We start from the raw sequence: 24,787 nt of genomic DNA, 5'->3' as shown, positions 1-24,787 counted from the left end.
AGGATAACAATTATTTTTATAAGCAATAATTGTTCGCCTGAAACACTCATCGACATTGAAAAAATCTCCTGATAAAAAATACATGACGCCAACGGGACTCGAACCCGTGTCCATTCGATTTCCGGTCGAAAGCTCTGACCACTGAGCTATGGGGGCTTATTTCTTACCCGAGAAAATATTCAATAATTGAATTTTTTGTTATTTTGTGTATTTTCCATTAATAAATTGTATTTTCATTGAATTCTAAACAATGGCAATTATTTATTTTAAATTATCAATAAAAATCATACAGTTTACTGCATTTTACCAATACTTGACGTAAATTTTGCTTAGGGGGGTTACCTCCAAGCGTTGCGTTTAGACATCAATTTTCTAGACGCTCCGGTGAGAGGGTGGGCGGGCGGAAAATTCTAAAACTGATTTTGGGCTCTCCTTTAAGTCTGTACTATCGGGTTATAATGATGATTCAAGTTTATAAAAATAAAAATAAAATCATGGAGGTAATGGGTTAAGAACGAATCGTAGAAGCGACCCGTTCTAATGTGACAAATGTCAACTGTGTACAAATGTTGGGCGCGCGTTTGGCGTGTATCCCGACTACGCACCGGTGCCGAAGGGATCAATGACGCTAGTTCCTCAGAGCATCTTCCATTGTATGTGAAATCTGAAAAAAAAAAGAATATATATTCGTTGAAAAAAATTACATCTCGACAACAGCTATCGGGTACAAAACAAGCCTTTATTTCAAGCTGGAACCAACCATATACGTTCAAAATTTTTTATTGAAATTGATTTGGTGGTTTCGGAGATTAGCGTGTACGAACACAGTGACACGAAATTTTGATGTATTTAGATATTCCTAATATTATTCTTCTTAAGTTATCGCATTCACCTAAATATACCGAAAACATTCAATATGGCGGCATTTTCACGATTAATACAATGAATTTGTCGATGGACATATTGAAATATTTTATACACGGTGCACTACAAATAAAAACAGAATAATATCATGTAGAATTAGGTAATGTGCCATTGTTTTAAATATATTTTATTACAGTTTCTGTGGAAAAATAAAAAAATAAGAAAAAAATGTTGTTTGCATTGTGCAAAGTATTAATATAAATGCTTACGTTCGTCCAGAATACTAATCTGTCCTTTTTGGGGGCCTACTCTGTATCTTTCGAAACTTTCCTGCCACTGGTTTAGCTACTACACAAACCCGTATTAACCCTTCCCTTACCTGGTTTTCAAAAGTTCCACGTCGTCCGGTGCTTTACACTTGGTAAATACCACTGTGTACTTATAATCTCATGTATCACATTATTGTAAAAGCCTTTTATGGCGTTTAAAAAATAAATAAATAAATTCCTGTATTTTCATTATTTAATGCAATACAGACATGTATTGCGGAGAACTAACATTTGAACTCTGTGTTTAGTATATTTAGAGAGATATTTTATTAATTACAGACGATATTCACTCAGTTGACGGAACTGGCAAGGAGAGGTTAAACCACGAATTTACTGGTTTGTTAACACAAAAGACATAGACTAAGCTTCTTGGAAGAACTAGCCATCAATTTTCAAGTTTTGAAATTTCACCTCACCAAACCAAAGTAATAAAATTGATATTTGCATCAGGTTAAAATGATGCTCACGTTCCGGAAGATTGTGAAATTCTAAATTTTACACGCATTTCTCGTGTGGCTCTATTATCTCTGAGTAATAACAATTTCAGCACAACCTTAAATTGAGGAGCGTTTTCACAAAGAAAAATATCTACGAAAAAAAATTTCCTCAAACAATTTTAAGTGAATTTAACTCAGTGAAATAAACCAAACGAATTTTAATTGTAACTCGGGGTTATTATTTGATGATAACCTTTAATTTTAAATTCAATTAACTGTTATATAACTTTAAATTGTTAATAATTAGAAAACTCTATTTATTTTCTAAAAGCCATCTATCTATATTTAAAAAGCAGCCGAAATTTCGACAAAAATATGAATTTGAAAAAAAAAATAGTTTTCAGGAAGCGAAACATCAATACAGTTTAGGGCTACACTAAAATTATCATTTTTAATAAAAACAAAAATATGTCACCTTTATCTTTCAAAAAACGTAACTCCTCAAAAAAAATTATATCTTTAATATATTTTTTAAATACACAGTTGATACGTCCATACTAAAAGTGCATAGATAATACCTAGGCAAAATGTTGATACGGATTCGAAAATAAAGTTATCTTTTTATATAACGGGTGGCCAACTGAGATACATTGACTTAAGATAATACTAGCTCATTTACACACAAAGTAAGTAAATATTTTATATAACGGGTGGCCTACTGAGAAACATCTCTTTGTGAAAACGCTCCTCAATTTTTGAGTAATTTATAGTACAGTTTTGTTTATATTGCATTCACACTAATTAATCTTAGAATATAAACATCAAACTTTACAATAGCATGTTTCTGCATACAGTTTTACACCTTATTATGAAATGCACATTAAAAATTATTATGTTTACAATAATGTTGATATTTAATTAGGATCTCTTCGAACGAGGGTGCAAATATTCTAGGATTCAAATGAAAAATCTATTTATTTTTGTTTATATTTTCCTGCACCTAGTTCTGTGCCTGAGACCACCGGACACGCTCTACCAAGTAGGTCGTGGATTTTAAATCATTTGTTAAAAAATCACTTTAATAAACCTTTTATAATGTAACCTTTTAAAAAATTCAAATATTATACATTTTTAGCAATAACACTATTAAATTATTTTTTTGTAGTACATGTCATTTTTTTGATTTCTTGTTCAGAAGCAATGCCAATAACTTACCACTTGTCTTAACATTCATAGTAATATTTTTTTAAATTTATAAAATGGTACATTACAAAAGAATTCTCATCCTCTCATCTCACTAGGGATTTCCTGTGTCGAGATCATCATATGTAGTTACTCAACATTATAGAATATAGAAGCCACGGGTCATATTATTTTCACTTTATATTATTCATCTGTGGTCATGCAACCATGGAGATTCAGTTTCATTCAGGGCTGAATCGAATACCCACTGTTGAAACAGTATCACTCGTCAAATACGAGTAGATAATGCTCTCCGCACTGTGTAATACTAGGTAATCGTTATGCGCAGATAGTCACTATGATTTAGTAGGTGAGATTCCAGAAGAATCATGAGAAATAAACAACACTACTAGTGTCGTTTCTCGTTAATAAAAGTGTGAATAAAAAATCCTTTTCTTCGTTTTGTGAAAAAGAAGATTGCATTACTTGTGCTGGAGAATAGATGAAACAGGCGTATCAAATTTAAAACGCATTTTCTAAAGTTTTGTTCAAATTTTAAAATTTATTTTTGTAAGGTGGGTGTGAAAATTTACAACATATTTACCATTTAATCAGATTGACCATATTTCTGGGTTATTTTTTTGTTTTCTTGTCTACTTGTCCTTGTGATTCTTGGTGTACATTGTTTCACAGCGTTTTATCAAAAAAATGATCGAGTTAAGTAATATTATTACAAAACGAAGAATTTTATAGAATGTTTTGAAAAGTTGTACAAAATTTGCTGTTTAATGTCCAACTCACCATTGAGCGAGCAACTTATTGTTTCTCATGAAAATTCTAGCGATTTTCAAAATTCAAAATTTAGCAAAAAAAATTAAGAAGATAGATAATCAATATTTGGATATTTAAAAATTATTTTATTCAATACCTCTCAAATTTAAACCTTCATTTCCTATAAAATGCACAGTAAAGATGTTAGTTGTTAACCTGGCTTAACGATTGAGTTCAACACCCTATAATTCTCAAACGTAAACCTAAATTTCCCATAAAATGCATAATAATGATGTTAGTTGCTAACCCGCTTTACCATTAAGATTCAACACCTTATAATTTATGTTTTTTTCTAAAGGAAAAATAACTGCAATAATTGGAAATTCGCTTTGTGGCGTCTGTTTAATTTTAATAAAATAATAACTTTGTAAACACCATTATTAAATAAAAAAGATCGACATGTTTCAAAACAAATGTTTTCTTCATCACGAAATTTATTTGTTTATTCTGACAACTGAAACAATTGCTTTTGAAACATATCGATCCTTTTTGATTACATGACTTTTTAAGTTAAAAACTAAACGTTATTTATTTTATTTAAATTTAAAGGAATATTGTTTACAACCCTATCAAAGGGAAAAATCTAAAATGTGCATGTTGGTGTATTACTTTAATAACAGTTATACATCTGTTGTTCTGCTAGACTCTGCTAAAACAGTATTTAAAAGTTTGTGTTCTGTTAATCAAAATATTTATCAAAGTGTTTCGTTTCGTTTTCTATGGAAATGAGATAAATTAAAATAGGAATAATTTATCTTCTCCCTTCTCCGAAATTGTTTGAGGTAAGTATTACATTCTTGCGATTTTTTTTTTATAATTTCTGCATAATTTTTTTCTAGAAACAGATTTCAAAGTGTTTCGTTAAAATTGTATAAATACCATAAATTTGCTTTTTTATTCATTGTGGTCATGATTAACCATTACGAGAGCTGGAGTTGTTATATTTTTGAGAATGTTAGTTTGACTCTCCCTAAATGCGAGAATATTTTTCATATATTTATTATAGTATGTAAGTGACATAGAATATCATTTTAATGCTCACTCTTCAGGCTCTGGTAATCGAGCAAGTTCCGGTGACAATTTCCTACATACGATCTATGACAGTCTAAATAATTGAGAGGAATAGCTTAAGCCGGACATACACGGCAGAGTCATTTGGCCATGAGCCATTTAGACACGGTGCAAATAAGGGGGCCGCACAGATCGAATGTGCAAAAAGTATGCATAAATGAAAATCAGAAGGTTGTCAAATATTTATAGGTGCTAGTTGTTATATTTATGTTAACTAACGAATTTCAGAGAGAAAACTTTCCCCAGAATATTTTAGCAATGGCATCACTATTTACTTCACCAATATCAACATCGAGTGAACACTCAAACAAATCGTATGTGGGTAAATAAAACACGTTACTTTTCACTTATATTCAATATTAACAAAATACTTTAATACAACAGTTTTTTATAAATATATAACAAAGGTTTATAACAAATAATAAAGGTAAATAAAATTGGTTGTTATAATATTTTGTAAAATTATTAACCTCAACAAAGGCTTGTCCTAGTGAGGTTAAAAATTCTAACTTAAAAAAAGATACAATGTAAAGAAACGATAAATAAATACATTTTTTGATTACATACAGAACAAAATCACAACCGCTTGAAGATTCCATACCACGGAGGAATCTTTCCATACATTCTTTACAAATTGATTTCTGAATACATACTGAGAGGGTTTTGGTTCAGAGATTGTATACACACGACATAGCCGGCAAGCCATTGGCTCAGGGAATTGCCACATACGACCGAGCCGAGCCACTACATTTTGTCTCGGCTCGGTGGATTTCGGACTCACCGAAGGCTGTCGAGCCAAGCTAAACCATATGAATTTCCCCACACACGATGAGTTTTTGCTCCTCAATTCACTAGCTCTGCCATGTGTGTCCAGCTTTCGAATGACTGTGATTTATGCCATGTTATTTTTTTTAAATAATTAGACAATTAATCAATTTACAGAGTATAATCATTAATGTTAACTAAAATAATTCATAAAATTAGTCTTCACTGCTTTTGATTTTTGAATGTTCCTCTTCTATAAAAGCTGGTGCTTGTGTTTAGAAGAGCGGTAAGATGAAGAATATTTAGTGTTTGTAATTATGATTTAAGGAATTATGAATATTAAAATTTATAATTTATAAAAAGATAGCATCATTTTTGTATTTTTACATTGAACTTCTCTTTAATTGTTTTAATAAGTGTTTATCGTTTTCGATTGTTCTGATATTTTCGGGCAGGCTGTTGAAGTATTTTTTCCCCAGTTATATGTAATGATGTTGAGTAAAAGTGGTGTTACATTTTCGTGTTGAAAATATATGTTTTTGTCGAGTAAGACATATAGTAATAAAGTTGTGATTTTGTTTTTCTTTTATATTTGAATTATTATGTTTTTTTGGACAAGATCATTAAATTTTAATACTTTAAATTCTTCCAAAATTAGATATGTTGGATATCTCTTTGTTTTTTCAATATTATTTTTATAATTCTACGTTGTACAATTTCAACAGGGAAATAAACATTTACTTAGATTTCGGGGCATGGTCACCGCCGGTTATAATAATCTAAGAAGGGGTTATTTTACCTAAATGTAATGTATTCTTATTTTTCTTTTGGGCCATTTTCTATACCAGACCTCTGGCATAGTGAAAAAAATTTGATGTTTATTTCTTTCAACTAACTTAAGCGTTCTCAGTTAATTAAATTATGTTTTTGAATCGAAATAATCTTTAGAAGCATAATATTGACCAGGATAAGTTTGCAAAAAGGCTTTTGTACATAGGTACATACATCGCATACTGCTTTATACGTACAGTACGTGACTGAAACCTTCATCCATAGTCGTCGCCACGACTTACTATGACTTGACTATCACACGACAGAACAGATAGCTAGTTCTAGCTCAGCATAGCATAACAAAAATGGTACTATTGAATGTAATAGTTGATGTAATTTATTTCTATTTTGACAACCTGTAAACTTTTTGTATTACTCTTTTTCCTAGTGTTAAAATAAGAAAGCTCGTACTGTAAATGGATAAATAATTTGCCATACAAACCTAAAATGTAATAAAAAATAAATATATTTATATAATGATATTTTTCTTGTGATTTGAACGACACGGTCAATTAAAACACAATTGAGTTTCTCTGTAAGGAAAGAAGAGGTTTATTTTGTTAATCTCACAAGATTTACATAAAGAAAAGCATTCAGTAACAAAACATTACCTGTAAGGAAAGAAACGACATTTAATGTTATTAATTGTTATGTCAATTCCTTAATCACAATCACGATAGCAATTACAAATTATTGAAATTATTCCCATCAATCTGCCTTGTCACAACCCATAGATTATTTTTACTGTCTTAAACCATAGATTAAGAAATATCGAGTTGACTGTGTAGGTAATGTGGCGCACATCCAGCCAGTGACAGTCCACGACACACACAGCCACAATGACGAGACAAGCTCGGCATTGCCTTGAATTAAAGAAAATTATATTTTTCTTTACATTTATATAAAGGAGAGTGCCTGTGTCTGTGGTGAACGGGAGAAGCCGCGTGGCGGACACCAGACAGGCTGTGTGAATTTGATTTTTATACAAATCTACGGTTTTATTTCAAGATAGATGAAATTTTAAAAACTTGACCTTCAAAACCAGTAAAAGGTTAATATTTTTTTAAAAAAACTCTGTGTAAATCTGAGGAATTTAACTAGTAAATAAATAAACAAAAAATAAATATAAAATACATTTAAATAATACGTATATTCTATTATGTCGAAGTAAGAATCACTGTACCACAAGTGCGTTAACATACAAAATACGAAGCTCCCTTTAAAGTAACCCTGTGGCATAAGATTTATCATGTCATTGCTCTGGGGAATAGGGAGCCACTTCTCATCAAGGTTCCGATTTGCACTTGTCGTCTACTAAATTTATATGCCATAGCAGTTCTTCATTACGCTATTTGTCACGTACGTGATCTTTAAAGACGGTTAAACTAATTGGCACTTAAAGCCATCGTCATTCTGTGATTGGGAATTAGCTAAGATCTCCATCATTGCAGAAGCAACATTTTCCGTGGTGAAAGGTAAATTCAAAATAGGGCCAGATTATTCGTCACCTGAAAATGTTTATCAAACAAACGGATTTCGGTTGTAAGTGCGAGATGTGAAATATTACTGGGTAGGTAATGATATTCAAAATTGGATCTAATTAATTCAGAAAATTAATAAAGTAGGTACAAAAATTATTTTATTTTAATAATAATTCTATATTTAAAATTTTAATTCATTTTGTTTATATAAATTACAGATTTTAATCTGAGTAATTTTTTGTAATGGGCAATAATTTTAAGGTAAATATTTTATAAATACTTTCAGCTTCACAAATCCTTTAATTATAACATCACCATCACTATTACGGGTCTGCGCAAGTCTTTCAATAAAAAAAGGATCAATTATATAAACGACGTAACATACCGGATGAGTCAAATATACTTTATTTTTATTTTAGCAGAAATACCAATAAATCAATCGATGACAATAACCAAATATCTCTGAATACTTTAATTTTGCTCTTGCAAATATAACGATTACAAATATAAATTTGAACAAATGTGAACAACAGTTTAATGATAATGAATCGTTTTTTATGTCAAAATTAATAACATTAATTTCAAATGACAGTCCAGCTTGAGTTCTGATTTGCGACACGACGAGCCGGTTGTGTAGAGATAGTCAATTTATTTTTTATTTAAAAAAAAATAAAGTAGAACAAATATTCCTGATAAATCTCTTTTTAGTAGTTTAGTACATACCTATAATATTTTTAACAGAAAATCATTTTTGTCTTTTTAAAAATTGAAACTTTAACGTCTCTTGATTTTTACCGGTCTTCCCCATTTTTAAATAAATCTGAACCAACACAAAATATTACAAAAAGTGTATTTGTTCACGACGTGATTCAAATTTCAAACCCGTAAACTTTAGGTTCATGGAACTGCTCGACCGCGAAGGTATAGATGTGAAAGTTATATTATAACGGTAAACTTATGTTTATAAAACAAGGTTTTTATTCAGAGCACAAAGGATAACAAATCATTATAAACAATAATTATTAGCCTGAAACAAATATTTTCATTGAAAAAAACGGGAATTGAACCCGCACCTTATGATTGCCGGTCAGGTGCACGGAACCACTGTACTACGTCGGCTTATTTTTAACCGCAGTTCAAAAAATACGAGTATTTTCAGTAAATTAAATATATACTAGTGTTTTCAAGTCAAAAAAATAAAAATAATTGGTGAATAAAGATTTTTTCAATTTATATTTGTGTTTCAGGCTAATATATATTGCATATAATTATCTGTTATATTAAAATCATGAACAGTAACAACTTTTTTGCTATTCGTTTTTGGGGTGTTATGCCGTGTTGCGCTAACTACTTCTTTAGCCAACGTTTTGGACAGCATTGCAGTGTCCATCATCAGGGCAGATGTGTTATTTGAGGTTGTGTTAAAATGTGAGCTTATGTATGAGGTTGTGATACCGTGTTGCCAGCTCCAACCCTCTGAGCTAACATTGACGTATCATTTTTTATTCAAAGTGGTTTTCGTAACAACTTGTTGATTTTCAGGATTTCAAACCTTGTCGCCAATTAGTATATACAGGGTGTATCGGCACGTACCCGACAAACTTTAACCAGCTATTCCTTAGCGTATTTGGAGTAAAAAATCTTATGTGCACTTTTCTGTCCGGTAACGTTTTTTTTAATAAAATTTTACTATTCATATTTTCACCACATGTCACCACTGTTTTATCCTTTGTCAAAGTTTGAAAACCCATCTGGCAAATATTTTATTCGAATTCCGTTGAATAATGCACGTGTGTACCTATATTGGCGCACTTTTACAATCACAACGAAATGGCACGGCACCATTCGTCTCATTTTTAACTATTATTATTTAGTGTGTGCGAAAGAGTGAAGACGCTTTTTGACATATTTGCTTATAACAGCTGTTGGACACGAAACGCAATGCCAATGACAGTGATGTAGTGTGGAAATTTTTTTTTTTTTGTTTTTAATTGAAAAAAAAATGTTACCGGACAGCAAAGTGCCCATAACATTTTTTACTCCAAATGTGCTAAGGAATAGCTGGTTAAAGTTTGTCGGGTTAGTGCCGATACACCCTGTATTTAATATGAACAAAACTACAAAACAAATTGAATAAAAAGTAATAACATAATTGTGTTTTTGTTATGTATTTTATTGAAGAATTTCAATAACAACATAATTGTAAGTCCCTGATACAAGCTTACAATCGGCATTCAGAGATGTTTACAATAACATAATAAGTTTATTAAACATAAAACAGTGACCTAATCACATCATCTGAGCACACGCAGTGTTTAGTTCTCGATCACGACGCGTTCTCTCATTCATAACAAGTGTATCATGTCACCTGCATATTAATTAAACACTGCCTTTATTATACAGACTTTATTTTGGTGATTATTCAGGTGTAATATTTTTTTATTATTAGAGTGTTTTAGTTGAGTCGGAACAAATTTTTTATTAGTGTTTCGTGGACTGTTTGAAAACCTGTCTTGCACAATGACAATGCTGTTATGTTAGTGATTTTAAAATTGAGTATAATAATTTCTTATTCTCAGTGCTAACCTATATTTAGTTTTAAATGTGAGTCTATTACCAGTGTTAGTGAATTAAAATTAATAATTAAATATGCTGAATTAATCAGATTTTACTACGTAAGTACACAAATTTTTTGATATTATTTTTTTTTTTCAATTATTGTAATGTGCTTTGCGCAGTGAGCAAATCACTTGTTATATTATGAAGATTTTATTTACTGTGATCACCTTTTAGAAACATAGTTTTAAAAAGCCTGGGTGAAAGATATTTATAATTTATTTTTGGCTTATTGAACGTTATATTTCTTAAGGACGTTGTCAGAAGGTCGATCAATTTGTATGTATTTCCGCTTAGCAAAAAAAAAATCTATATTTCAGAATGTATCCGAAAACCAAACACTGTTCTTAAAAGGTGAATGAAATACGCTTTTAAATTTTATTAATAGAAATAAATATATTTATTTTTTATTAAAAAAAATTAAATTACAATAAGTGTTAAAAATGGTTCACCTTACGTACTTTCGTCTAAATACTGATCTTAAATTACCGATAGCGAAAAAAAAATAGATGTATTATAAACATTATCATGACCTCACTTATCGTTTAATATGATAATAATTGATAAAAAATTCACAAAGTTTCTTCAATTCGATGTCATAGAAGCATACATTTTAATTATTCTATGGTAATCTTCTATATTCTAATGCAAAGTATAAATTTTTTTCTTTCTAACGCCATTTAGTTTTTCGCATAATTCTAACAACTACGGTAATGGAGGCACGAAGATTTCGATGAGACAATAATAGGTGTTCCGAAAAGCAAACGAATTGACTCTGCGGATAATATAGCTGTTTGTTAAAAAAAAACAAAAAAATAGCCTTAAGGGCTTAAACTGCAGCATTACTTTGATTTATACAATTTTTATTACCTAATCTTTCAATATGGTAGGTATGTAAGGAAATAATATAAGAATATTGTTTCCTTACATACCGACCAGATTTATTACCTTATCTATCAATCTGGTAGGTATGTAACGAGACAACTGTATTTCAATCAATATGTTTTCTTAACAAATAAAATGACTCATTAATCATGGAAAAAATGGTTTTGTGAGTTTTTTGACAATAAAAATACTTGTGATATAAATAACTATATAACTAACCATCGCGCTGATTCCCCGCAGAGTTAGGCAGAGAGGATAGACCTCCAAACAAATAGGTCTTGACACACACTCCTTGCCTCATTCACATTCATACATCGTCCATACATACCTATTCTTATATTATTCTAACTCTAGACATGGCCTTTCTCAAGTATCTGGTTCACTTGATTGTGCCATGTTTTTCTCGGACGTTTTCTCCGACTTCTGCTATCATTCACATTTACTTAATTTAGTATTTCAAATAACAACATTAAAATTTATAAACATCGGTACAATTATCATCGAAAACCTATAAAACAGATTAAATTGTTTATAAATGTAACGTAATATTTTCATGGAATAAATTATGTTTGTTCTTGATAAAATATTATCTAAAGTATTTAATAATAACATAAATATGTTGAAACTGTGTGTAAGTTAATAGATGTAATTACATGACATAGATTTCAAATTATTGATGAGTTTTATATAAATTTTAAAATTACTAGCTGATATTGAAGAAATAAACGTTTATTTTTCTGAAGATAATTTTTACTATACTAAAGCAAACTTGGAATGGAAAAACAGATTTTTAATTTATTCAATAGATTTCCGCGATACAAACTTTTGATTCGTTTTCTGTTGAACTGGAGAAAATATCTAAAGTTTAATTTCAAGGTTTCTTTATTGCACAATTAATAGTAATTCATTGGTTCTAGGAATTTGATACATACTAAGTATTTCAAATGATTGAATAATATGCAGAATTTTAAAAAAACGTAAGAAAATCAATCAAATGAAATCCCATGAAAATAATTAATTAAATCTCATTCTACCTACTTTGCCAATCCATCTCTTCAAGTCTACTCAGAGCAATTTATTGGTTTCAATGTTAATTAAAATTGTTGTTTGTAATCATAACAATCGTTTTTTCCTTCCTATCTTTTCCATCAAGGTCTGCGGTGTATATCACTGGATGTTCCATTTGGAGACTCTTCTGAATTTAGCGATCGGATGTTTTTGTAAATGTTATTTGCTGCAATTATATTATTTAAATCAATTTCTATTTATTATAACATAACAGCTGGGTCCTTTTATTTTCTATCTAGCTGAAGTTCCGAAAGGTGCCCGGGCTATTCTCGGAGATTTTCAAATTCATTTGTAGACAGTAAATTTCTTCATATTTTGAACGTCAAATCTTAAAAAAAGTATCAAAATTCTGCTACAAGCGGTTTGTAGAAATTTCATGCAGGCAATTATTTTTAAAATGAATTTTTAATTTTTAAAAGAAGGACAAACATTACCGGGTTACGAATAATCTGAAAATATTTTAAAATCTCCTACTACTACCACAATAAGATGAAAATGTTGCTTGTATTGTGATGGAGGACTTAGCCAGGTGAGGAATTGAACACACTACGTCTGGGTGGGACCCAAACGCGATTTCAACTTGGCCACCGACCGGTCAAATTACCTTCCTCTTGTTTTGAAGGTCAAATATGTAAAGTTTCGTCAATCTCGGAATAAAACTGTAGATTTGTGTAAGAAACAAAGCCGTACCACCGCACACACTCTTCTTTATATAGCTGACCCGACGTTGCTCGGGGTTATGGATGGTTTGAAGTAAAATTTTACCTGAATATTTTAGTACTTATTATTTTTGTACCTGAAAACTTGGGACATTTTTAATGTGAAAATAATATTATTGTATTTAACTTCAACGTGCCTTATCTTTATCGGGCGTCCTCGACTTCTCCTGCCATTCACTTGCACGTCATATATTCTCCTTATACATCTTTTTTCGCCACTTACAACGCATTTTACTACACATAATTTTTTTATTTATTATTTGATCGCGCCGCGCCGTGTTTTCATTCGGCGTTCCCGCCTACTTCAATCATTATTTCCATGAAATTCATTCTCCTTGCACCTCAATCATCATCTCATTTGACCGCAGATATTTTTTTGGTCCATGTCTTCGTCGGGCAACCCCTTTATTTTCTACCATTCACCTTATATTGTGTCATAAAATCCAAAATGTTATTGCTAAAAAAACTACTTTATGTCTTCTTAAATTCAACTCCGTATCTCATCCCAGTGCAGAGATAAGCCTTTCTCAGGCGTCCCCGACTTTTTATACCATTTAAACCACTCTCTAAACACTCTTGGCACTAATAAGCAAAATCAGATGAATGGTTTTGGAACGCAAACGGGGCAAAAAAAACATTCATTTTTATAACATAGATATAGAAAAATTTACCTTTACTAATATATATTTTGTTAAATCTTTTCCTTTTAACCGGTGATTTCCACATTCGTACGAAAGGTGTAATATTAACTCAACTGTAACTGCCTGAGAGGCTGTTATCATGTCTTCCCTCAACAATTTAAAGGGGTTCTCTTCTCTGCGCCATTTTTATATGATAGTTTATTAATGTTCCAACATCCATTTGCACGTTCTCGAGATATTCATAAAAATAATATTCTATCAATGGCAAATCATACAGTAGAATGTGTTGTATCATGGCATTGAAGTTATTTTAATCTATGTATCTACTATATCAAATATCGATAATCTGTCACTGAATAATCCTAATCACTTCGGTTTCGAAGGGGTAATACACCACAGCCAAATGATGAAATTTAGGTTGTAGAAATAAAATCTGCATTTAAAATAAATACCAATATCTTGTTAATAAGATGGGCGTTGTCTGTTTAAACTGGTAGGTAGTTACAAATATCTGAGTGTTATTTATTTATTTTATTTATTAATCTTAAGTTAACTCACATCTTCGTGTGTGCTAATAGTTTTATAAACATATAAACATGTACATTGTTTGGCAAACATAATCTTTCTTTAAATATTTCAATGAAAAAGGCAAAAGGAATATTATATTATGGGGGACCCTAGTGACCCCCTTTTTCGATCGTACGTAATTTTTACCTTAAGACACGGAAAGGTTATATTGTATTCTATTGTAGATCCAGAGATAGCAGGGCAAAGATAAATATATATATATATTTTTTTTAATTATTTTAACTTATACATACATGTTTGTTATTTATTTACGGATGGTTCGTGGAAGAAAATCAAACTGTGTTTTGTAAAAAGATCTGACGAATCAGGTACTTCCCAACCTTCTACTTACCTTATTTCTCTTTCGATTTCTTCAGCTTTAAACCCTCCTTAATTTGGAAAAGCCTTTATCCCACTGGGTCCGGGCAGACATCATGCATTATCAAAACAAAACAAAAGAAATATATATAAATCATAAGTTCCCTCCATGCTTATTACATAAAAATCATATTCTCGGATAAATATTTTTGCTGTCAATTTTGACACTATTTATTGATCTAATTCACCTTCAAAAACCTTTCAAAAACTTATTATTTTCCACAAAACAGAAGTAATGATAATACTCCATCTTAAGGTCCTTAAAGCGAAATAACTTCCGTCATTTCTGCGACAGTAAACAAGATTCGTATCTGGATTATCTTTGAGAGGCACAAATCTCTGTACATTTGACATAATTACTAATTACTATCCTAATTTAATTTAGAGAATTTGCCCCTCCCCTCCTCCTCTCCTCCTCCTCCCCTCCTCCTTCACCCCACTCAACATCCACCTCCTCCTCCAAGGTGCTGAAAACTCTGTTATATTATTTAGGTATATTCAAACGTTAACGCCTTGCTGTTATTACAGTTAACGCGAATTTTAGAGTTAAACGTTAAAAATAATTAAACCCTTAAGTTTTGAAAGACGGGAGTTATATTCCCAAGTTTTATTATATTTTCAAGCTAAGTACTTCCGTTATGTTGTAATTTATAAGAAATACAAATAAAAAACGTTATCAGGATTTATATTAATTTAGAATCCTCCTTAAATATGAATTATAATGGGAAAACCGACGTGTCGTCAACATACAATAAATATGGTTCAATGATAACTCAACACAGTGACAATTCAACACACTTTTAAAAAGTGATATAAAGTCATTAAAAACGATGAAAAAAAAATACCAAAAAATATCTATTGCAAAAAAATGATTTGATAGATATTCTTTATAAATTAAATTACTCCTAGGCTTTCACACATCATACAAGGCAACCGCTAAAATTAAACGTCGGATTTTTTTCAACTGCCAATTTCTGTACGTTACGAAATTACACATGCGTGAATTCCACGTACCAATAATTGCCACCACTGCCAGAATAATTACGGACGGAATTACACATGATAATTACAACCACACAAAAACATAACCTACCTTTTTATAATATGAAATTTATTTGGCACATTCTAAAATTTAATACTATTAAAAAATGGCACGTTTAATTTAAGTTTATGTAATTATCTCCATCCGTAATGTGTAATTCAGTTAGTGTGCCGCGTAATTTATTCATAACACCATGTTATACATTAAGTAATCCATTTGTTTAAGTATTTGACTTTCAAAGGAACGAATTTTATTTACAAATATTGGATAAAGAGTGAAAAATATTTAATTTTTCGATGAAAATTTCTTCTGAAAGCTTATCACTTTGTGATGACATTATTTATTATATTAAAACACAAATAACTTTATTTATATCACTTTAATATATATAACCTTTACACGTTTCTTGAACAAAGTTCACCTCATCAGGAGTAAGTATATACGGTATATGATACACAGTATATAATACAGTATATACTTACTCCAGATAAGGTGAACTTGTAATATTCTCGCCTTTTCACCATTTTCTTTTATTTTTATTTGTTTAAAACAATATAAAATTTTCTTCTCTCTTGGCTATGACCGATATTTAAATTTTTTTTTTCTAAGGCTTTGCATATGTGTTCGCAGGGATGGAAAATTCCTCCCCTACAACACATAAGCCTCCATGAAAATTGGACCCTCTTCTTTGATATCTACAGAAAGCTACTTAAAGCTCTCTTGTACTATATATCTTTATAGACATATGTACTTAACTAATTAATACGTTATTTACGATCTTGAACGCAAATATACCCGTATTTATATTGTAATTAAATTCCATCAAACGTTGTGTAATTTTTTTGATTTATGATATAGGATTTTAATTACTTTCATTTTTGTGGTAACCCTCTTGGTTCTGATCGAGGTGTTGAGTTCAAAGTTGAATTAGTCTTTCTATTGCAAACCTAGACTTAAATGAATTTTCTGAATGAGCTAACTTTCCTATTGTAATTATTCTGATTCCCTGCACCCTAACAAAATCGTAGTTAAACGCTGATAAAAGATATTATACATGTTTATTTGGACAGGTAATTTAATATAACTCAAATGGTTAATTGTTAGTAAATTTGATTTTGGTGAACTTTTGTGTCTGTGTGGCACCACTCCTTTATGATTCTGCTGCTATAAGGTACATGTAAAGATTGATTTAGTAGGTTAATGTAATTAGTTAATTGCATATTTGACGAACTCGGAATAGCACATTTGCTGGCATAATTTGGCTCCAATCCTCCATCAAGTAAACGAGATGATCGGGAGTGGACTAGAAATTTGCACAATCCTTTGACACGGCTCCTTGATTGATACCTAAGTTATCGTGTCCCAAGAAGCCTTCCACGTCATCATGTACTGCATTCAAGTTTCCCCCCGGGTCCCGATACCCCCAAATTCCGACCCCTCCTTGGACTACAATTTACTTAGGGCGAACCGGTTTCGTCCTATATACAATCATATACTCACGGTTGGTGTGGACTTACGGGTCGTGAATCCTCATTCCACGTTTAAGAGAAAATGCGAGGGTGGTCTATAAGACCTAAAATGCAAGCTGTATGCAGGTCCGCATTCTCCAGTAAACAGTACATACGAATAAATATATGTATACATACAGTTTGGGAAAGGTTTATAACTCGCAATACGAGGCTATCTACCTCGCATCCCGAGCTCGGATCTCGCGCCAAGAACTCTGCGAAGCTCTAGGTCTGGTAACCGAATATATACGTACTAATAAGGTGATACTAATAAATACTAGTAGAATAAGGTCATATTTGATAGTTTGTTTTGGAGAGCTATCGAACTCCAAGCTTTTGTTTGTTTGGTTTTGACGTTTTTATTTAAGAGAATCGTCATCTCTATTTGGTTTGGTTAATGGTCTTGTTGTAGGAGCGACCACTGCCTCCTATTGATGAACTGTATTTGTTTTAAATTTTACCTCCAGGGTTCAACATTAATTTTTGTTCATCCTATCCCGTGATTTTCCAATTGTTTCAAGTGGTTGATTGCCACATTAGAGAGTACTCGACCCTCAAATATCTCAGGCTACTGATGGGGTTTTGTATGAGCACCCAATCAATAAAATTCAAATGTTTCGTATAATTATTCGATATAAATCTGGCTAACCCGTGATTTTTCAATTGTCGATTGTGAATGATAAGTATTTGTAAGCACGCAGCTTCCAGCTGTTTCAGGTAACCAATAAAAACTGTGCGATTATCTAATCAATGGTATTCAAATGTTTCATGTAATTTTTTGATGTAAATCTGGCTAACCCGTGATTTTTCAATTGTCGTTTGTGATTGATAAGTATTTGAGAACACGCATCTTCCAGCTGTTTCGGGTAATTAATAAAATCCTTTGTGACTAACTAATTATGGCCAAGGTCGTTTTCAAACTATGCGGTTGACCCAATTCTCCAGTGATCCTTTGTTTTGTAAACAAATAATATAAACATCTCCTGACACACTAACCTAAATGTGAGATTTGTTTATTTTAAAATTCCTTAGAAGTCATTTGTGCCTCTTTACTTTTATTGTGTACTATTTATTAAAATATTTTTAAATCTTTTATTGAAGTTAAACTATTTATTTCATTTTCCGAATTTAGTAAATTTACTAGGTTAAATGAAGAATAAATATAAATATATATTTAAGTACACATATCTCTATTGTCAAAATATGTTAAAAAAGAGTACATATATTAATAAATAAATATAAAATATATGATTCTACATAGTCTGGAATATTAATAAATACTTTTTTTTTTTTCAATAATATAGATATGTCCTCGGGTAGGTATTAAAAATCGCTACCATTTCGATGCTTCGATTAATAAATAAAATACATATATATAATTACATTACTCATATATATATTCTTTATATACAATATTTTATTTTATATTTATAAATATATATACAAATATACAATATACATATATTAATGTATAATTCTTTGTTTTGTTGTTTTAATTTAATATTCAATTGATATACTTCCACTTCACAGCCCTTCTGTGTCTCCTGGGACCTGAAAATTATTTATAAAAGGAAAACTCACCCACGTCAAGGTATTTCCGGTCGGGTAGTACACAACAACCTTGATGAAGAAATCCTACCTAATTAATTGTATTTTTTTAACTAATTTCAAAATAAATCCTTTCGACTATTTATTCCTATTTAATATTTTATTCTCGCTTGAATCGTATAAATTAGCTGATATTTAATTTTTCTTCCGAACGAAATCCTAATTCAGAAAACCCGTTGATTTAATAACACCTTTCTAGTTTAGGCTTTTGAATGATAGCTGTTTCAAATTCTTTTTCGAAATGATAGACTGATGATTAAAATTCCGGTTAAAACGACAAACACTTTTAACACTGTCGCTATACGCACGATGGATTTTAATTGAACAATTTATTAATTCTAAATTTCTTTTTATATATTTTTATAAGAAAATTTATTCCAAATTGTGCAAACTTTTAATTTACTCGACTATTAATAAATTAAATTTTTTTCTAACTGTTAATTTTAGAACAAAGATTTAAACGTTTATTATTATCGAATCCTTTTTTTTTGTTTTTGTGTTTCTTTTAACCTAAGATGAAGTATTTATTACTATTATTATTATTTTTTAACCAAATTGACGTTAAATTATAATCTATTTTTAAATATCAATACGCGATCACGTTCACTTTAGATTAACGATAACAAACTCTTAAATTTAATTTGAATGTTTTCACTTTGAATGAAATAATTATTTTTAAATTTTTAATTAATTCACAATTCACTTTTTGCACTTCACTTAACACTTTTAAGCACTGAGTTTAAATTATATTTATTTTCACTGTTTAACCAAATTAAACTGATTTAACAAAACTTCACTGGTGGGGTTTTCAGAATTTAGAAACTGAATTTAAGACTTTTTACAAAACTTTCTAAGTCCAGGTACTTGTTCAGAATTTAACACTTAGATTATTTCACTAGAACTTTACCAATAGACGTAGTACCGCCACGTAACAACTTTTCAAATCCTCGGCGCGACTGTCCCAAAACTGGTGTGTACCGTCACTTTATACCCCTCTCAGGTTCCAAAAGACGTATCTGAATTTCTCTTGATGCTTAATTCTATCTCCTATCAACTCGTAAATCCAAACACCCCTTCCATCAATATCGGTCGTTCCTACATACGATCTTCTGTTTTCCGGCTCAAGGCGGTGTTCAGTTTCCATCTCACAATTCTAAATCGATAGGGTCCGAATCAGGTAAGTCTGCGTTAATCGCCCAAGCTCCCTTTGTCCTCTGTTCATACAAAAATGTAGTTAAAATCTCATGATTTTGCGTTCCTTTTTTTTCTCAATCCGCGATAGGTCCGTCCTCAATAACATATATATAGATCTCAATTTTATGCATCTCGTGCGAAATTGTTTAAATCCATGCTGAAATCTTTACTACGCATTTTTGAATTTCGATTTGTTTAAATTCTACTTAATTTTATTGTTACTTATATGAGCTTTTCCATTTCCACTCGTACTTTCTATCTCCATGACGCAGATTTGAGTTTTTCCTTTATCTTTGAATTTTATTTTTATCCGCGACGTTTTCTTGCACAAATTCTTCTTGATTCTTATGTCATTTCTCATAACTCTTATAATTACTCATTTTCCAAGTCGTATTTATTAATTTCACGGATAAATTCGAATTGTATCACTTTTTTCCACTTGGATTATTCTTTATCTCCGTTCTTTACCCTTCCTTTTATCTTTTCTCCACTTTTCCCGATGTGTGTAGTCTGCTGGGAAATTTCATACTTCATTTATTATTAATTAATATATAGTTTTCCACACTTCCATGGGAGATATACCTAATTAGACTCTGGGATATCTGTCATTTTTATTGCCTGACCCAATCTCCGCCCAATTCTCTATCTTTCTCATACCAGGATTCACATAAAACATATGCATTGACATCTGTTTATGTTTAAAATTTTGGTACTAGACTCGTAAATTTAGTTTAATTTCAAACCTATTAATTTTTATCTCTTTTGTCTAATCTAAATACTTCCATAAGGTCCACGTTAAAGTTAATCGCTTTTCTAATCGTTTATTACCTTAACGTAAATAAAAATCATGTTCAAATTCCGATTGTTTATCCTTCAAAATATACATGAGACCGCCAACCTTTTATCTTGTTTCGACCCCTCCGTAATATTGGGTAACTCTAATATATATCTAACCTAATAATCATGAAAATGTCTACTTTTCCTGAATCTAATCTATCGATATATGTTTAATTTTACTGTCTTCTTCTAATACTCAATTTTCATTTTCCTAGAACCTTCGTAGCAGTCCAAAATATCTGTATTAACCTTCCATTCGATCGCCGCACTTTTCTAAAATGTGTATTTTTTTTGCGAGATTTTCATCCAAGATTGATTTACCAATATGTCCGTTTCATCTTAAATTGATAACGATTAATTTCCATTGTTTCCAAAACTCTCACCTCTCTTTAATACGATTTTTATCGAACATGACACCCTCCTTCTATCATAAATAATTGTACTACAGTTGAAAATTCTGCCAGTGATTTTCCTTCGCTTTTCCCGTCCTTTTTTATACTATCACGTTTATAGTTTTTCCATTGCATTTTTGTGTGTGTGTTTTTCAACTTGTAAAATCTTCAAAGCACTCGATTTCAATGGTTCGCCATCACCTAAATGCCTCAGTTATTGTAAACATTTCCAGGAGTTTGTCACCTTGAAAGTCGACGTTGACCCTAAAGTGCGTTCACCTCTAATTTCTGTGGGAAAGAAGAAGCCATTAATTATCTTTTTTTATTGCCCGATCCAAAGTTTATTCCTTTGTCCGTCGTAGACACACCTCCCTCCGCTCACTGATTGGTTACTCAAAATTTTATAGCTCTTTGTTCAGATCTATTGGTTGACAAAATTCAATATTTATTTATAGGCCTAGGAAAAGGGGAAGTACCAGTCGTCCTAGACGATTTTACGACCTCTCTGCTTTCGTCTTAGAACCTCGATATAATTTCAACTATTACAGGAGTCTACTGCAAGCAAGCTGGATCAATTCTTTCTCCGCCAGATGTCGTTAGCATGTCCGTTTTCATAAATAATTTGCATATTTTCTTGCAGCTATGGTTTATCTGTTTTTTCTTTCACTGTGATTTAAAGCCTTTCATCACAAACTTTGTTCATGAAACATGTATAGGTTTCACATATTAAAGTGATGTAAACAAAGTTATTTGGGTTTTAATGTGAAAAAAATCTTGTCAAATTCATCATCCGGTTGAAAAATTAATCAATCTTTCACAATACTTACAGCAGTATCATTTTATGTATGGTAATTTAACATTAAAAGGTTCCGTATATTTATAATTCTATTGAAAATGGGCATAATTAAAAAAAAATAGCGATAGGATCGAGTTATCCATAGTCTTGGAGATAAATTTAAGCTATTGAAGACAATATTAGCGATTTCTAAACGAAAATCTGAAACAGAAAAATCAGAAAAGGATACGGTCACATCTAGGACTCGAACCCAGGACGCTTGCCTTGCCGGGGCACCGCTCTATCACTGAGCTAATGGGACCCTATCCGCTTCGGTCACTTTTAACTGTATCATACTTCGAATAAGAACTACCAACAATATCTTCATTTTTTCGCTTATATTAGTCTTCAATAATTAAATATTAAAATTTGAGGTTTTACTCAGTAAAGTTATTCCAAAAAAATAAATATTCATCCTAGACTTGCAGAAAAGTCAATATATGTCGCACATTAAAATAAAAAAATAAGATAGGTTTATCTAAAAAGACGCTGTCTAGATTGCATTTAGTTCGGTTCGAATCTTGTGATCATACATTTTTCAGTATGAAGTTTATTTAGCACACACATAAAATTCAACCGATTAAGAACAAAATTTTTGTCGTGGTAAATTCCAATAGGTCTATTTTAAGTAGGTTAAATTCTTTCCATGTGTAATTTCAGTACCTAATATTATGTACTTTGAAATTTACGCATGTGTCATTTCGCTCCACAACCTTGCGCGATGTTATCGTGTTATCAAACACCAAGATGGTTTTGTCGGTCTATCGAGGATTTAAGCAAAAAATTGCAAAAAAATCTGCCATGCTACTCTACTATCCTAACATAAATACGTATATATTTTTTTTTTTTTATAAAGTAGTATTATTTTTTTTTACATATATTACATGTTTTTCACTTCACAATTTTATGTATACTGAAAAGCTGGCGCTTATATCTTAGGAAAAGAATAATGAACCCTTTTCTTTATTATTCCTTATTTTGTAAAATACTGAAAATAAACTCTCGCTATCACAACAAACTTTATGTATAAATATTGAATCCAGTTACTCTCACAAAACTAATGAATTGAATTCTAAAATATAAATCGTTTGCGAAACGTCAAACGTAAAACAACGGATAGAATTTCGAGCATTTCGAACTCACACTTTTCGTCTATTTAAAATAATGAGTTTTCATTTTAGTTTAATTGGGACCACGCTACGCCCGTGGTGGAATCTTTCTCCGGCAAAATGCAGAATAATTAAATCCAGTGGTGCAGTTCGGATCGGCAATAATGATTACTGTCAGGTACACCATCTCTGACAGGGGTGGAGATTCAATTTCTCCTTGTTAGTATGTTAATTTTTTTTTTTATTACATTTTCGTGTTGCAAATACTAAACTTGTATCGTTGAAATCTAGTTACTGGAATCTTATGTTATTTGTTCATATGAAGTAGATACTTTGTGACGAGGTATTATAATTTAAATAAAACTATAACTTAGTAAGAACCACTTTCATTTTTTTTATACTTATGCCCATTGAGTTTCGCTACAAACGTAGCTTTTTCAGGTGTGTATAATACTATATAAAAATAAAAGTGGTGTCTACTAATGTTTCACGGAATTTGAACAATTCATCAAATTTCAATATTAATTTTCACGTTTTGTGAAGGTTTTAGTCAAGTACTATTATTATGACTGAAATAATAATAGAACTTAAATAGAACCTTCACAGAACTTGAAAATCAACTTTAAAATTTGATGAATTGTTCAAATTCTGTGAAACAACCCGTCCTAAATAATTGTTTTATTTAGATCATATCATTAGATAGTATTTATGACTACACTTACTAGTTCTAGATTATACATTTTTGCAAATTAATATGCTAAAAGACAAGTTGTTTTCTCAGTATTCGAACAATTCATAAAATTTCAAAGTTAAAATTCAAGTTCTGTTTTTACGGGGTTTCTGCTATTGGGACGGTTCTTTTACAGTACTTAGATAATAACATAACTTCTGTGAAAGGTTCTTTCACAAAACATGAATTATTGACTTCGAAAATTGACGAATTATTCAAATTAAGAACGCATTCTCTTATTTAATTTGAACAAATCGTCAAATTTAAAATTCTATGAAACATGTATTCTTAATTTGAATAATTCATCAAATTTCAGAGTCGAAATTCAAGTTCTGTTATTATATCATCATGGACTGGTTGCTTCACAGTACTTGGATAGTAATAGAACTTGAGTTTTATGAATAATTCAAATACTGTGAAAAAAACAGTCTTATTTAAAATAACAAGTAAATTCTATTTTTCAGTACCGTAGCTATTTTCTGGGCGGTTCAAGTTGGGATTAGATGTCCAAAACCCCGAAAAAAAATATTTATGAAATTTTAAAAGAAATGATAAAATTTTGCAATATTGATTGAAAGTATTAACGAAATAATTCTATCTTTGATTGTGACAGTTTAAACATTGAAAATTATTATTTGAAATTTTTCCACCAAATATTAACATATTCCTTCATGAGCATTTTTTATGGATAAAATTAAGGTTCAGTTAATTTAGGTTAAATTAAAATAAGTTTTTCATTGCCTATAACAATTATATTATATGTATGACGATTATTTTGACAGCTCCATAGGGAGGTCATTATTATTTATTTGTTTATTTGAACCCCGCTCAAGAACCCTAACTGCTCGAAGGCAGTGGGACTTTGGC

The 24,787-nt window shown here is 30.8% G+C and overlaps 1 protein-coding gene across 2 annotated transcripts in view; it reads left to right on the top strand.

Annotated features, from left to right (window-relative positions):
- Positions 1 to 24,787, top strand: part of LOC149420430 (5-hydroxytryptamine receptor-like) — an 864,571-nt gene that overhangs the window by 491,331 nt on the left and 348,453 nt on the right. Inside the window, exon 1 of one of the 2 annotated variants that reach the window (XM_089636705.1) lies at positions 9,965 to 10,466. The exons of the other annotated variant lie outside the window; for it this stretch is intronic. The gene's annotated coding sequence lies outside the window, so the exon portion shown is untranslated. Of the gene's footprint in view, positions 1 to 9,964; positions 10,467 to 24,787 lie in introns of those variants that run through there. 2 annotated transcript variants of the gene reach the window in all.

The sequence above is a fragment of the Hesperophylax consimilis genome, chromosome 10, assembly GCF_061612785.1.
Source record: "Hesperophylax consimilis isolate HC1 chromosome 10, BYU_Hcon_1.0, whole genome shotgun sequence".
Classification (NCBI taxonomy): domain Eukaryota; kingdom Metazoa; phylum Arthropoda; class Insecta; order Trichoptera; family Limnephilidae; genus Hesperophylax; species Hesperophylax consimilis.
This window is presented reverse-complemented; position numbering and strand designations above follow the sequence as displayed.